Source organism: Dendropsophus ebraccatus, chromosome 2 (assembly GCF_027789765.1).
Source record: "Dendropsophus ebraccatus isolate aDenEbr1 chromosome 2, aDenEbr1.pat, whole genome shotgun sequence".
NCBI classification, from domain to species: Eukaryota; Metazoa; Chordata; class Amphibia; order Anura; family Hylidae; genus Dendropsophus; species Dendropsophus ebraccatus.
In genome coordinates, this window is record NC_091455.1 from 55,373,757 (window position 1) to 55,389,452 (window position 15,696).

The window sequence follows — 15,696 nt, forward strand, 5'->3', positions numbered from 1 at the left end:
TCATGTACAGTACTATATGGCGGGACTCAAAAACGCTGTTAGCTCATAGTCAGTGGGGAATGGTGAAACGCAGTACCCATGGGACATTTTTCTGTTATGTTTTTTTTGTTTTTGTTTTGTGAAATCGTAACAGAATATGTGTTTGGTCTTTTGCAAATCAAGCAGGGACATCGACCCGGACCAGGCAGATAAAAGAGGACCTCTTCATAAGATGAAAGCGGAACCAGCCAAAAATATAAAATAAAAACGCATGTATGCCGCTGAATGTGATTAGGACACAAACATGCGCGGCATAAAAATTTATTTAATAAAAAAACAATTGCAAGCGCTATGGCCTTTTAAACATGAGGAGTAAAAAAACTAAAGCACATCAGTATCAAGTGTAGTATCTGTTCTTATCTGTTCTCGGTATCAAGTGTAGTATCTGTTCTTATCAGTTTAATATCTGATACGTCCCTATCTGGGGACCATATATTAAATGGATTTTTAGAACAGGGAGATGGAAAAAGAGCTTGCTCTGTCCTCTCCAGGCATTGACCTGGTATTGCAGTACTTCCAGGTTCAGTGAAAAAAAAAAAAATAATAAAAAAAAAAACGAAAGCACAAAAATTGACTCAGTGCTTAAGGGGTTAAAGAAGTGCTATGAGGGCACGGGGTCGGGTAAGTATACTTTCGTTATTATGTTCCCAAACACCCCCAGCCTGCCTGAGATTTGTTACTTTCATGTGACTTCTCCTTTTCGTAGAGTGTCTGACAAGTTGCAAACTCGCTATAATAAAGTGAAGGTTTGGCGCTGGTTATATCTGGTATATGAAGGGTGGGACCCAAGAATTTAATTCCCTGGTGGGCCCAAGGTACCCCAGTCCGACACTGCTCCTGTGTGCAGACGCCGCAGTCTCGATCCAGCTGGGGGTGCTGTGACCTGCAGGAGGAGCAGCTTGCAGCTTCAGGGCTGCCTATGCCCTGTGTGCTACTGCTCCCTCTGCAGGTCAGAGCGCCCTAGCTGAATCCAGGCTGCAGCATCCACACACAGGAGATCCCTGGTCTGGCCACTACTTAGTGACTGGAGACAAATGCTTATGGCCCTGCTCACTGTATAGTGCGGTGCTGAACAGCTGATTGGTAGGATTCCAAGTGTCAACACCCCACAAATCCGTGACTGAAGACTGATCCTGTGGATAGTTTATCAGTATGTTTTGCCCAGTAAACTTTTTTAACACATTTTGGATGAGTATTCCCCTTTGTACTTGTAAAAGCATTTGCCCATTACAGTCCTAGATAAATGCTGTAAGGAGTATAGTTTCCAAAATGGTGTCACCTATTGACACTTTCCACTATATGGGTACATGAGGACCACTGCGCATTATGACTAAAAACCATTTCCTTTAGGTGTGCAGTTTATAAAATGGGTAATCTTTTAGGTTTTTATATACAGGCTTGTTAAAACTAGGGATGAGCGAACCGGACGAGGTTTGGGTTCGTATGAACCTGAACTATAGGCTTCTGATTCCCGCTGTCTGCCCGCTTCGTGGAGAGGGGGATACAGTCAGAGGACCGCCTAGAAAACTGGGATACAGCCTATGGCTATGGCTGTATCCTAGTTTTCCAGGCGGTCCTCAAGGCTGTATCCCCCCTCTCCACGGAGCGGGCAGACATCGGGAATTTAGAAGTCGATAGTTCAGGTTCATACGAACCCAAACCTCGTTCGCTTATCCCTAGTTAAAACCACCACAAAACTTAACTGATCCCCAAAAAAAAAAAAAAAAAAAAAAAAAAAAAAAAAGTTTTTAATTTTTCTTGAAAATTTAAAAAATTGCTACTAAATGTACAAGCCTTCTTGTGTCATAAAAAGGTAAAAGATTTTTTTAACAAAGGATGACTTACAAGCAGAGAATTTCAAATTTTAAATAGTAAAAATGTGTCCACAATTAAACACTGAAGGTATCGATGGAAATTTACCACTTACATAGTACAAGTACAATGTGTCATGAAAAAACTTAGAATCAGGGTATATCTGGGTAAACAATAATACCATTGTATAGCCAATGAATAGATAACAAAAAAAAACACCTTTATTGAAGCCAAACATACATATTTAAAATGGCTGTGTACAGCAAATGAGAGTAAGAACAGCCAAACAAGCTGCTTCCAGATAGAAGGAAAGGTCCATTAATAATGTGTGTTACAGTAACATGCCACACCAATATGTATTAGTAATGTGCCCGAAGGTTAAGGTAATGTCATAAAAAATTCATCATACATGTTATAAAACATCTGCACAGACACATAGCATAGAAGTATCACAATGCATGTTAGTGACAGGCCTACTACACTCTGTCCTGCCCATTGTGTATTGCCAACAAACACACCAACTTCCTCAGGGGTCCTGACTAGTTTTACAATGCAGTTATTAGCATGTTTTTTTGTTTGTTTTTTAAATGAAATATAAAAAAAATTATCAAACTGTTGATTCCACCTTTCATTTTCCAAGGAATCTGTGGAAGAATGAAAAGTGGAATCTGATTGGTTGCTAGGGGCAACTGAGCCAGCTCTACTTTACACCCCTTTGATAAGTCTCCCCCATTGTGTTTTACCTGTAAAAACTATAACCATCAGCGAATAAACACATACGGAAATTCATGAACAGAGAAGACATCAGTCAGAACACCTCCCTGAGACCATTTTTCTTTTCCTATGTTAGCATGGGCAACTTAAGCTGTTTATTTTCTAGCAAGCAAGACAGAGAATGCTTAGGGTACAATAGGATACCATTGTTATGTTGTAAGCTGGGGCAAAGTGGCGGGAATAATTCCATACACCAAGTTTTTCAGTTAAAAAACAATAGTGAGCAGCATGGATTAACAACAATTTTCACCAACATTCATGCAAATACCACTCTTTCTATATGCTATACATAATCCAAGACATAGAACCTCAGCCACTCTGGGTCTACATGTGTTCCTAACCTTTCATAACAGTTAAAGGGTTACTCCACAGAAAAAAAATGTCTTTAAATCAACTGATTTCAAAAAATGATAATTGTAAATTACTTCTATTAAAAAAAAAATCCAGTATTCCAGTATTTATTTGCTGTTGTATGTCCTGCGGGAAGGGTTGTATTCTTTCCAGTCTGACAGTGCTCTCTGCTGCCACCTCTGTCCATGACAGGAACTGTCCAAAGCAGTAGCAAATCCCTATAAAAAAACATCTTCTAAATTGGACAGTTCCTTTCACAGACAGAGGTGGCAGCACTAGAAAAAAACTCCACTTCCTGCAGGATATCCAGCAGCTGATAAGTGCTGGAAAACTGGAGTTTTTTTTAAATACAAGTAATTTACAGGACAGGACGACTGGTTGCAATTGAAGGAAATATCCTTGATGAAAACCTCTTCTAGAGTGTTCTGGACCTGCAAAAAACAAAGAATGGTCAGCACTCACAACAAAAAAGTCCCTTTAGATGGAATGTGGTGTTCTTATTATGGCTGTATGCCTCTCCACGAGCACGCGAGAAAAAACCCCCGGACCCAAGGGCATCCAACAAGGTATAAGCACGAAAGTACTCTCCAGCTCGCTTGATTACTTTTAAACCTTTATCATATAATGTTTAAAAGGCCGACGCGTTTCGGGCTCTCTTGCCCTTATTCATGGCTCTAAACAACATGGAATACGGTGTGTTAGAACATACATATCTGCATATACAACCATGTAAGTAACAAAACAGATAAAAGAAAAAACCCACATATAAAGCATATATACATACAGAAATGTGAATGACATGCACAAAAACAAATACATGAAATTAGTAATGTTAATATTAAAACATGCAATGTCACGTATGAATTGAAAAAAGTACTGGGATGAAAAGAAAACTGGAATGAAAATGCTAGGATAGGAAAAAAAAAAAAAAAAAAAAAAAAAAAAACCAAAAACAAAAAACAAAAACAAAACAAAACAAAACAAAAAAACAAACAAACAAAAAAACACAAAAAAACACAAAACACCCTCTTATATGATGTGTCCTGAATGTGCCTATCTGGTTCCTACTTCATAGAAATATGTCTAGGTACTAATTGAACATGGGTTTACCTTATACCTATAGACATGTGTATGTAAAGACTGCCCGAATACACTGGTATGATGAACTTATTATATGTACAAGAGAAAACCTTGTTTGACTATCGGTTCAAATGATACCAAATGTTATTTAAAATAGCATACCTCTGTCAGGAGGTCCCAAGACGACCCATGAATTAAGAAGTCGTCACCCAAAATATAAGGGGGGACTATTCTAGACAAGATAAGATACAAACAAAAATATATATATATGAGAGCCATAATGCAGTTATAAACAAACAATAACATGAATAAAGATGGCAAATGTTTGTTCGATGTGTGATGATAAGATAGACTTACCCCTGTCCATGCCCTACAATGATAAAGGAGAAAGGTGAGCAGAGTGGCGTCAGTAGCCCCGCCACAAGAACTGCCTGCTCACCACTGTGTATCCTTAAATAGCTGCAGATGAGGGCGGGACCCATGAACGATCACGTGCTGAAAGCAGCTGGTCTCCAGAGAGGTCATGTGATGCGCTCCAAACTGGAACACAGATGATCACATGCTAGAGAGCAGCTGGTCAAGGGGAAGTCATGTGATGCGTTCCGATTTGGAACGCAGCATCAGAAAGTAGAAAAAAAGAAAAGAAAGATGTGTGGGGCATATCAGATGAAGAGAAACCGAATTGGGATGTAAGAAACTAATAATAATGGTGGAAACTGTATGGACACAAATAAGTCTAAGCTTATGTATGTAGGGCAGAGTGGAAATAATAAAGTTGTGTGTGAGATGAAAAAAAAAAAAAAAAAAAAAAATTTTTTTTTATAATAAAGAAAAAAAAAAAATATATATAAAAAATAATAATAATAATGAAAAAAAAAAAAATAAATAAAAAATAAAAAATAAAAATGAGATGAATGTGAAAAATAAAATGGAATGGATGAAAATAAGTGTGAAGGAAGGGGAAAGTACAAAGGAAACACCAAACTTGGAAGCAACATCAATGAAAAAAACTCAAATCGTTTTTAATATTTTCTCTTCATCTGACATGCCCCACACATCTTTCTTTTCTTTTTTTCTACTTTCTGATGCTGCGTTCCAAATCGGAACGCATCACATGACTTCCCCTTGACCAGCTGCTCTCCGGCATGTGATCATCTGTGTTCCAGTTTGGAGCGCATCACATGACCTTTCTGGAGACCAGCTGCTTTCAGCACGTGATCATTCATGGGTCCCGCCCTCATCTGCAGCTATTTAAGGATACACAGTGGTGAGCAGGCAGTTCTTGTGGCGGGGCTACTGACGCCACTCTGCTCACCTTTCTCCTTTATCATTGTAGGGCATGGACAGGGGTAAGTCTATCTTATCATCACACATCGAACAAACATTTGCCATCTTTATTCATGTTATTGTTTGTTTATAACTGCATTATGGCTCTCATATATATATATTTTTGTTTGTATCTTATCTTGTCTAGAATAGTCCCCCCTTATATTTTGGGTGACGACTTCTTAATTCATGGGTCGTCTCGGGACCTCCTGACAGAGGTATGCTATTTTAAATAACATTTGGTATCATTTGAACCGATAGTCAAACAAGGTTTTCTCTTGTACATATAATAAGTTCATCATACCAGTGTATTCGGGCAGTCTTTACATACACATGTCTATAGGTATAAGGTAAACCCATGTTCAATTAGTACCTAGACATATTTCTATGAAGTAGGAACCAGATAGGCACATTCAGGACACATCATATAAGAGGGTGTTTTGTGTTTTTTTGTGTTTTTTTGTTTGTTTGTTTTTTTGTTTTGTTTTGTTTTGTTTTTGTTTTTTTTTTTTTTTTTTTTTTTTTTTTTTTTTTCCTATCCTAGCATTTTCATTCCAGTTTTCTTTTCATCCCAGTACTTTTTTTCAATTCATACGTGACATTGCATGTTTTAATATTAACATTACTAATTTCATGTATTTGTTTTTGTGCATGTCATTCACATTTCTGTATGTATATATGCTTTATATGTGGGTTTTTTCTTTTATCTGTTTTGTTACTTACATGGTTGTATATGCAGATATGTATGTTCTAACACACCGTATTCCATGTTGTTTAGAGCCATGAATAAGGGCAAGAGAGCCCGAAACGCGTCGGCCTTTTAAACATTATATAATAAAGGTTTAAAAGTAATCAAGCGAGCTGGAGAGTACTTTCGTGCTTATACCTTGTTCTGGACCTGGGCTGAAAACTGGGCTGAAGATTCGTCTTCCAACAAGACAATGACCCTAAGCACACAGCTAAAAGAAAAACAAAGCAACGGCTTCAGAACAACTCTGTGACTATTCTTGACTGGCTCCGCCAGAGCCCTGACCTAAACCCAATGGAGCATTTCTGCAGAGACTTGAAAATGGCGTCCACCAACGTTCACCATCCAACCTGAGGGAACTGGAGGGGATCTGCAAGGAAGAAGGGCAGAGGATCCCCAAATCCAGGTGTGAAAAACTTGTTAAATCATTGAATACTTATGACCATGGGATATTTCAGTTTTTATTTATTTTTTTATAAATGTGCAAAAATATCTACATTTCTGGGGGGGGGGGGGTTCTGTCATATGCGGTGCAAAGTGTTCATCAATTAGCAAAAATTAACATTTTTGAACTTACCAAATGGCTGCAATGAAACAAAAAGTGAAATACTGAATACTGAATACTTTCCGTACCCACTGTATAGTAGTGCAAATATTTATACAACATGCAAGACAAAAAATGTAAAGCATGAACCCTAATCTACATTTATCACTGTGTATCCAAAATAACTTTTTTTATTATTAAAGGTAACCAATCATGTCTCAGTCTATGAAGTTTTGCCTTTCAGGAAGAGATTTGAGCTGACACCAAATTCATACAGTATTTTTAATGTTAAATTATTGTTGCTGGCGTTTTAACTTTATTCCCAATGGTAAGAAAGAAGACAAATGACTGAAGACAGGGTTGTCAATTGAATTACATACTTCAGTGTAAGCGGGGAACATGGCGCAGTTACTCATACACAGGAGCACTTGCATGTAGAAGAGCTTAAAGTAACAAAAAACTCAAAATATCAAATCTCTAGAAACCAGACAATCAATAATCTGAAAAGAAGAGGCGCCGGGAGACCTCGAGCGCAAAATATCATTAAATGATAAAAGTCTTGTGGCAAATGAATGTAAATAATGCTAATCTATCAAAGACAGAAGTTTTATGTTAGACACTGGGAAAGCAATTGTATCTCTGAAGTGAAAAGATAGTGTCTTGCATTGGATACAGAGAGGCAGCAATTTTCAAGACGTGACTGAGAAGCAACTGTTTGGTAGATATTTATTGGGGGAAAAAAGCTTGAATTGTCAGTATATAAAATCCTCCAAAATTTAAATACCCCCAAATCATGATGTATTACTTTTGACATATAATAAATATCTGTTTAAAAGGGAACGATCAGCAGGTTAGACGAATCTAATCCGATGATATATCTCTATAGCGGACAGGGCGCTGAGGATGAAGGTAAATTTTATCCCTGGTGAAGGTTTTAGTAGTTTATTTCCTATATTCATTGGGAATTGGGTGCACTGGGGGTGGAAATTGTGTCCCGAGAGTCCCAATCCATTGCCCAGCTGGCCCACTCTGCTATTCATTAGAAGGGGTGGTCTGCCAGGGAGGATCGGTGCACTGGGGTGGTAGTCCCGTACCATGTGCACAAAAACATCTAACGAGCAAAGAGATAAAACTGCTAATATCATGAAAACGCCACTGAGGATGAAGGTAAGAAATGTTACCCTCATTTACCTCCCATTGTTGGCATCTTTTTGCCTTGGTTGAGTAGGTTTAGTTTCACAGAGAAGATAACTTTGCTTCCTCTAAACCTCTTTTATTTCTGTATTTTACCCATAGACTGTTGTTACCTAAAACAGCTGCAAAAAGGTATAGTCTAAAACAGTCCAAACAGTGTGGGGTAACTCGGAGTACCCTTTATATTAGGGTTTTGGCCTTCTAAATATCACAAAATATCATTACACTGTGCGACTAGCCCCATAATCTATTAACATAGGGAATGGTATCCTCCGTGGATAGAAGTGGAACAATGTGCTTTTTCTCTAATAGAAGTTTTTCATGGAATGCATAAGAAGGATCTCCTAACAATTTTGTGCCCCCTCCTCTCTTCTAATCTGGCCCTATAGATTAATTAAAGGCACCTACAAACTTACATCTATGTTGACTCCAGCGGCCCCTTTACATGTTTTTAAAGCGAATCTGTAGACATCTGTGGGTGCAAGGGCACCCCTTTCATATTTGGTAGCCTTGTCCTAAAGTTAACATTACATAATCTCCCACCCATACTTTTATAAATAAAAAAATCCCAGTGTAACAGGCCAGAGTATACCCCCAGCCCAGACTAAACCCGGGGTTAAAATGGCCTAGGCTAGATTATACCCCAGGGTATATTTTGGCCTAGGCCAATTCATACCCCCTCAGGCCATTTTATACCCCCATGAAATCAGTAGCATTGAGCGATAGACACAAGAAATGCTTAATTTTTCAACATTTTATAGGGGATTTGTCTGCTGATTAAGTGAGAAACTGACTGATGTAAATCTTAAAAATCTAAATGCATAGGAGGAGATTTATGAAACATGGTGTAACGTGAAGCTGGCTCAGGAAATGCAGTCCCCATATCCCCGAATAACGACTGACACCATTAAGCAACATCAATAAATAATTAAAATTCCAGTAATAAATATAAACCCCTTTAAAGGCTTCTCTCTTCTCCACAGCTCACTCGCCGAATCACCTGAGCTGCCGGGACATCACCTATAAGTAGCAGCTGAATCTTCCTGCCCCTGGGCGCCGACCAATCAGAATAAGGCACATCGTTCTATTTTAATTCCCGCTCACTGACCTCCACCAATCAGCAGGATGCTCAAACCCATGGCAACCAGAAACATCTGGAACGGTAAGCTCATCTGAAACATAAGAAAGGGGGGAGAGAGAGAACAGCAGGCAGGAACATAGCATTCTAATAACCAGCATCTATAGTACCTGTGTGTGTGTGAGGGGGAGGGGGGGGGGGGGGGGCGCAGTTCCGTGTGTCCCCCTTTATATATAAAGGGGAGCCCCGACAGTTGCCCCTAGCAAACAATCAGATTCCACCTTTCATTTTCCAAAGAGTCTATGAGGAATGAAAAGTGGAATCTGATTGGTTGCTAGGGGCGACTGAGCCAGTTTTACTCTACACCTTGTTTGATAAATCTCCCCCATAGGGGACATTTATCATTGTGTTGGTTTTTTTTTTGGCTAATAAGGAGATATTGTGCACTTCATAAATACCTGTCCAAGACTTATTAAAGGTTTTGCGGTATTCTACATCAGTTTTCAATGCCTGCACCTTTTTTCAATGTATGCAAGGGTGGGAGGGTTGTTCTATTAACTAGTTTTCATAAGATTTGTCAAGTGCAAATTTTAGTTTTTTTGCGCAAAATCCTAGCATAGCTCTGTAGCCAAGCTGTTTTAGACTGGGTTCACACTGTGTTATTACAGTCCGCCCCCCCCCATTCGTTTTTTGCAAAATGGATGAAAAAAAAAACGTTTGTGTGCTTCCATTTTGATCAGTTTTTCAATTCCATAATAAAAAATGGATAAAAATGCATCCTTTTTTTTAGCATACACAAATAATGTGGTTGCCAGCATTCTTGTGTACACTTAAAGGGAACCTGTCACCCCCCGTACCGGGGTGACAGGCTCCCGACCCCCGTTAGAGACCCCTATACTTACCTCATCCCCCCGGGTCCCGCTTCTGGATTCGGTCGGGTCCCGGAGATCTCAGCCGCTGCAGCCCGGCGCGCGCGCTGAGAGATGAGTCCAACACCCATAGAGAATGACAGGAGAGTCCAGCGCTCCGTCATTCTCTATGAGCGTTGGACTCATCTCTCAGCGCGCGCACCGGGCTGCAGCGGCTGAGATCTCCGGGACCCGACCGAATCCAGAAGCGGGACCCGGCGGGATGAGGTAAGTATAGGGGTCTCTAACGGGGGGGTCGGGAGCCTGTCACCCCGGCACGGGGGGTGACAGGTTCCCTTTAAAAAAGAAAATCCGTTTTTTTTTTTGGGGGGGGGGGGGGTTGCAAAAAAGAATGAAAAAAAATTGACTGCAAAAAAAACGCATAAATTGTGCCATAAATTTTGCAAGATGTATCAAGGCACCTGCGTCTAAAGATGATTTTTGCGCAACAACCGTAAAATTTTGCACAGCCCAAAAAACCTCCACCTGCTTAAATAGTGCGGATGATGCAGTGATGGGACAATGCCACCTATTGTCAGCTCAATGTAAGCACTGTACTGTATTTCTCAACAAGAGGAAGCAGCTGTGTGTCTGAGTATTATAAAAAAAAAAATCTGCGCACTTTTCAACAAACTAGAGATAAAGTGAGACAACTAGTGAAGTGATCACATTATGACCTGGAGGGATATATTCTGGCCTAGGCCCCCTGGTATAGAAAATATCCCCTGGGATATACTGTAGCCTGGGCCAGAACTGAGAAAACCAGTGACATGATAACTTGGAGGGATATAGTCTGGCCCCAAATATAGAGTTTATCCTCTGGGATATACAGTATTGTGGCCTGGGCTAGACTGTCCCCAGGTTTATAGTATGGCCTAGGCTATATTACACCCCTGGGTATAATAATATATCCCCTGGGGTATACTGTGGCCTGGTCCAGGGGTGAGAAAACCAGTGAAGTAATAACACTATAACCTAGAGAGATATAGCATGGCCTAGGCTGTTTTACACCCCCAGGTGTAGGGTTTATCCCCCAGGGTATACTGTGGCCTGGTTCTACACACTGGGTATAGTTTGGCCTAGGCTATTTTATACCCCGGGGTATATTCTGGCTTAGAGGGGTATAGTTTGGCCTAGGCTATTTTATACCCGGGGTATATTCTGGCTTAGAGGGGTATAGTTTGGCCTAGGCTATTTTATACCCCGGGGTATACTCTGGCCTAGGGTATAATCTGGACGGGGGTTAATCTGGCCTGCTACACCAGTATAAACAAATATTCTATAAATTTGCTGGAAACAAAAATAGCAATTTTCTGTTAAGAAAAACAAAATGTTTCTTTTAGACCTAGTGTAATCTAAATTACAGGAGATAAATAGTTAAAGACAGACTCCATTGTATACTCCAGGAGAAGGAGGAGGCTTTTTGAAGGGTCGGGCAACCTTGGATAACCTATTCAACCACAGTTCTGTAACTCACGACTTGATGTTTCCTCTCCTTGGAGGGCTGCACAGAGATGCTTTCATTCCTTCTCTTCTTCCTTATATTTTCTTCTGGTCCCTTTCTTATCCTTTCCTATTGGATGCTGCTTATTTATGAGAGTATGACTAAAATTGGTTCATTATGTGCTGATCTATGTTCAATATGTGCTTATTATTGTACTATTATTGCTATGATTCTTGCTGGATGTTATTCACTTACTTAACCCCTAATAGTGCAGTGGATCTGTGGCTGTCAGCATTGTTACCTTGCAGCATTGGGAATCTGCATTCCAGTCTCATAGATCTCCATTGAGTTTGTAAGATGTCTTATTAGCTATGTTTATAATATTAATGATTTCTACCTATAATGCGAATATACACTGGTGGTAAGGTTATGCTTTAAGCCTATAAGGCATATGAACAGATATGAGTTAATTCTATACAGTATGTGTGCATTTAACAATGTGGGGCCCCAGCCGAAACTTCCCAGAAAAAAAAAAAACATGACAGATCTGAATCTGATGCTAACCTCTACATCTACAGTCCTTGTAGCGCCTTATGTTTTCAGAAATTCACAACTTTATACTCTTCCACCACCTAGTGGTAATATGTATTGTTTCAGCCTATGAATTTTGGGGATTGCATATAACTGGTTTCAGCATTAATGTTTACTAGTGCCTTCAAATGCAAATGACTATTTTCTATAATAAAAGGAAAGAAGTTGAGCTCCGGTACATATAGGTCTATACAATGTAGATCTGGAGCTCTGTCTGTCTGGCTCTGTCACATTTGATGGGAGCAATAGTGCAGCTCTATATTCTACCCAAGACAATCCAGTGAACCCCTCTGCCCATGTACCTGTGCCCCAGCTGCTGTACTCCAAGGATGTCATGTAGCTGAGGTCTCCCAATAGCTGAAGTTTGGTCTGGGTATTGCAAGTTAAGGCTATGTTCACACAACGTATATTTTCGTAGAACCACGGTCGTTGTTGAACATTGCAACAATGGACATGATTATTGCGAAAATATACGTTACCTTGCCATCTATGGGATCCCGGCCGGAGCGTATACACATAGTATACGCTCCAGCTGGGATCCCTAGCGGTGCTGCAAACAACTGATATGCCAGTTTTCATTGAATAGGAGCCGCAGAGAACCCTGTCAGTGGAGAGTTCTGATGCGGGCGCGCACGGATGCCCCCACATCACAACTCTGCAGGGCTAAAGATCATCCGGCCAGTACTGCAGTGATGATCTTTTCAGAGACCGGCCATGATGATCTTTTCAGAGACCGGCCGGGTCACAGGAAAGACGGTCTCTTACGTAATGTAAACATAGCCTAAACCTGTATCAGCTGTCATATTGTCTGTTGAACTGCTACCATTGTATACACTGAAGAATTTGGATGTGTAAGTTAATGTTTCTCTTTACTGCCACCACTGGCGGCTTTGTGTAAGGATTCAAAAGATTTTGGTCACATGACCTTCCCTGGGACCAGCGTCTACTGGAAGCTACCAGTTTCCCAAGTCCAACACTCCAACACTCTTTCCCCAGAGGGCTGGATTAATCCAGTCTGACTGGCTAAAGAAGTGTGGACAGACATTAAGCTACTGTATGTCATGCTAGGAGAGAAAGTCTAGGTCTAGCCTATCCAGTCCAGTCCAAGTTGCTAAAGTCCCTCTGAGTCATCTCTGGGTTGGTCATTGTGATCACAGCACCGTATGGCGTTTCATAAGGTTTTACCAGAGAACTGTCTTTAATCAATGCCGAGAGGACATTCATGCCTATAACCTCGTTCCTCCCACCGAGAGGGGAATCATCTAGCTGAAAGAGGGAATCCTGACTGTGTCCCCTTGATCTTATGTTCAGTTTTCTATTAAAGAAAAACAAAAACTTCCCTCCTGAACCCAATTTAGCCCTTCAACATATTTAAAAGTTTCGATCATATCCCTCATTACCCTTTTCTCAAAATTATACAGATTTATATCCCTAGAGGGGTTATCCAGTGCTACAAAAACATGGCCACTTTCTTACAGAGACAGCACCACACTTGTCTCCAGTTCAGGTGCAATTTGCAACTCAGCTCCATTCACTTCAATGAGCTAAGAAGCAAAACCCTGCCCAAGCTGGAGACAAGAGTGACAACACCAGAGACTTTGCCAGAGGGACTACTACCATCAGCTTCCCTGGACTACTCCACAATCCTTCTCATGGACACTGCACATAGGGTCCATCAGGCACTGTTGTTGCCCATTGTCTATTAGATATTAGATCTGGCACTTAATCATTTCATAATAATTGAAATCATTAATCATAATCATTTTTCTGCCTCAGGGGACTCCTTGGAGAGATTCCTGCCGACCCTGTCCAGATAGAATGAGTGACAGCCTTTGTACACACACAGAATTGTGTAAGGACTCTCATTGCCTCTCCTAGGAGTCCTGCCAGGATTTATTGTGCTTTTTACTCCATATCATGTAATGCAATATATCTGAGCTCAGCTTCTCAACCTCTATTTTCTGTTGCTGTATGTAGGAGCAGTGTACACCACCTGACAGGTTTGCTTTAATGTACCCATCTTGCCTAGAGACAGTGATTACAGAAGATCTTCATAATGAGCTAGAGCAACTGATATATCTAAATATTAGCTTAGTTACTTAGACGTTTACAATCATTCTGCCTTCACTGTGATAGAAATCAGCTCTCTACAGACTAAGGGCCCTATTACACAAAACGATAATTGGCCGAATCGTCCCTATCCGACTGATTATCGTTCTATGTAATAAAAACTGTCAGCTAAGACAGGCTGCTCTGAAGCTGCAGCGCACGGGAGCCGGGGAGAAGCAGACTGCAAGAGGAGCCCTGGACCATGGAGAAGTAATGTATGCAGTTTAATCAAGGGCTGCAAGGAAATCGGTAACGATGTCCATGCAGCCCTTGTTAAACGATTATCGGGCCGTGTAATCTAGCAGATCAGCGCTCGTTTACAGTTATTTTCGGGCCCCCATCGGGCTGTGTAATAGTACCCTAAGTTCCAGGGAGCCCTTCACAGAATCCTAATGGTCCACTAACTAAAAAGGGAGCGGTGTTTTGAGGGTTTGATTAACATACAAGAACAGGCTAGATATATTCACAAGCCATTTATTACTATTAGGCTTCAGACCAGACTCCAGGTAAGATTTTGCCGTCTGTGCTATTACACCTATTACACACACAGACATTGAGTAGGAAGCAGTGGGGGAGGGGGGTGCGCAAAGAGCAGCGGGAGGGGCTGCCCAGACGATCTATAGATAAATCTTTAGACAGATCACCCATACAAGTGAGCGGCGGTCCCCGCACCTATTGCACTGACCAATGGTCAGCAGACCATCGCTATTGTGATTGTTTTCTTAAAACATGATTTAAGACAACATTCAGCCGGAAAATTGCATGTCGGCTGATTATTGCCTTTTAGCATGACCTATTACACCAAACGATTATCAGCCGAAATGGACGGTAATCAGCAAAGTATGGCCAATAACCATTTGGTGTAATAGAACCCTAAGGGCTCGTTCACACAGAGCAAAAGCAGCTGAATTTCTGCGCTGAATCAGCGGTGAAATTTCAGCCGTTAAAATAGGTGCAGAGCTAATTTCCATTGTGTTGAATGGAAATTCTGCTCTGCAGTTCACACGGTGGAATTTCCGCACTGAACTAATCTGTTTTCCGCCAGAAGAATGAACATGTTCATTCTTCCGCTAGCGTAAGCCTATACAAATCAATGGGGCTCTGATTTTCCATTTCAGCGTGGAATACGCGCGTATTCAGCGCGGAATACAAGCGTAATACAAGTGGAAATTACGCGCTGAATCAGTGAGGAAATGGGAAAAAAGGGGGGGGGGGGAGGATTCTAGTATATATTCTGGTATAGTCTAGTTTACTCGCCAAATACTCGCTGAATTTCAGCGCTGAATGCATGCGGATTCAGCGCGGATTCCTGGAATATTCCGCGCTGAATTTGTCAAGAGCTGATTACGAGCTGAACACTTTCCTAGCGGAATACGCAGGGATTCTGCTTACATTCTGCTTATATTCTGCTCGGAATTCAGCGTCAGTTGATTTCAGGCGGAAATATTTCCTCGCGTAACCTGCCCCTTTTGCTCTGTGTGAACGTAGCCTAAGGGGGAGATTTATCAAACATGGTGTAAAGTGAAACTGGCTCAGTTGCCCCTAGCAACCAATCAGATTTAACCTTTCATTTTCCAAAGAGTCTGTGAGGAATGAAAAGTGGAATCTTATTGGTTGCTAGGGGCAACTGGGCCAGTTCTACTTTTCACCAGCTTGATAAATCTCCCCCTATGTTTGTAAAGGGGTTCTATTATGACT

The 15,696-nt window shown here is 40.8% G+C and overlaps 1 long non-coding RNA gene and 1 pseudogene across 1 annotated transcript; both read left to right on the forward strand.

Annotated features, from left to right (window-relative positions):
* The first annotated feature begins 395 nt into the window (after nucleotides 1-395).
* Nucleotides 396-575, forward strand: LOC138784968 (U2 spliceosomal RNA; annotated as a pseudogene).
* Nucleotides 576-5,321: 4,746 nt separating this feature from the next.
* LOC138784446 (uncharacterized) lies at nucleotides 5,322-9,012 on the forward strand. Its single transcript, XR_011361844.1, has 3 exons — nucleotides 5,322-5,405; nucleotides 6,161-6,536; nucleotides 8,852-9,012. It is a non-coding gene; the product is annotated as an uncharacterized lncRNA (long non-coding RNA).
* Nucleotides 9,013-15,696: the final 6,684 nt, after the last annotated feature.